Here is a 1,437-nt window from a genome sequence, read left to right as displayed (position 1 = left end):
GGTAACTAATGTTGTTGTTCTTTATAACCTGGGCCAGTGGGAGCATGTAGATGTTAAATAGAAGTGGTCCCAGGATGGAGCCTTGAGGTACTCCACATGTAATTTCTATTGGCTCAGATTTTAAGTTGCCAATTGACACAAAATATTTCCTGTTTTCTAAGTACGTTTTGAACCAGTTTAGTACTGGTCCAGTGAGACCCACCTAGTTTTCCAGTCGTCTGAGTAGTATTGCGTGGTCGACTGTATCAAACGCAGCACTGAGATCCAGTAAAACTAGCACTGACACTGACATATTTCCACTGTCTGCATTCAAGCGTATGTCATTAGTCACTTTGGTCAGGGCCGTTTCAGTGCTGTGGTTCTGTCTGAAGCCGGACTGGAAGATATCATAGCAGTTGTTTTTTATTAAGTATTCATTTAGCTGATGGAAAACAGCTTTTTCAATGATCTTACTTAAAAATGGCAGGTTTGATATCGGTCTGTAGTTGTTCATTTGAGTTTTGCCTAGACTGTCTTTTTTAGGAGAGGTTTGATTACAGCTGTTTTCAGTGGTTCTGAGAAAACACCAGATGTTAACGACAAGTTGACAATCTGGAGCAGGGCTGGTTCCAGGATCTTTGAAACTTTTTTGAAAAAGCTTGTGGGTAGAATATCCAGACAGCAGGAGGAGGAGTTCAGTTGACATAGAATGTCCTGCAGTTCTTTACTGTTTATGGGTTGAAACTGAGCCATTGGGTTTATACTGGTTTCTAGTGGATAGGGTTCATATCCTGAACTTGTAGTTGATGTAACAATTGTTTGTCTAATGTTTTTTATTTTGTCCTTGAAGAATTTCGCAAAGTCATTACAGGCTTTAGTGGAGTAAAGTTCTGGTGCCACTGACACAGGGGGTTTTGTCAACCTGTCGACTATATTAAATAAGGCCAGAGCATTATGGGAGCTTTTGGTAATAATGCCAGAAAAATAGGACTTCCTCGCATTGCTCAGTTATAAATTATATATGTGAAGTTTCTCTCTATAGATGTCATAATCTACCTGTAGTTTAGATTTTCTCCATCAGCGTTCATATTTCTGAGAATCTCTTTTTCCATTCTCTTACGAGAATGGAATTTCTCTATGGATATTTTTTTCCTACCAGAGATCACTTTCAGCTTACTAGGAGCAATATTAGCCATGATATTTGACATGTTGGAATTAAAGATATTAACAAGTACATTGACTGAATCCAAAGTCCCTTTTGTTCTCAAGATTTCCATGTTGAAGGTTAAAATCTCCAGCCATTATTATACAGTCAAAATCAAGACAAATCATAGACAGCAGTTCACTAAACTCAAGGTTATATTCTGCACCGTATCCAGGGGGGCGGTAGGTATTTACAAATATGGTTTTGAGTGAGGCCTTCAGCTGTAGGGCTACATATTCAAAACATGGAAAGTT

This window comes from Oryzias melastigma, linkage group LG6 (genome assembly GCF_002922805.2).
Source record: "Oryzias melastigma strain HK-1 linkage group LG6, ASM292280v2, whole genome shotgun sequence".
In the NCBI taxonomy this organism is placed as follows: Eukaryota; Metazoa; Chordata; class Actinopteri; order Beloniformes; family Adrianichthyidae; genus Oryzias; species Oryzias melastigma.
Note: the sequence above shows the minus strand (reverse complement) of the source record.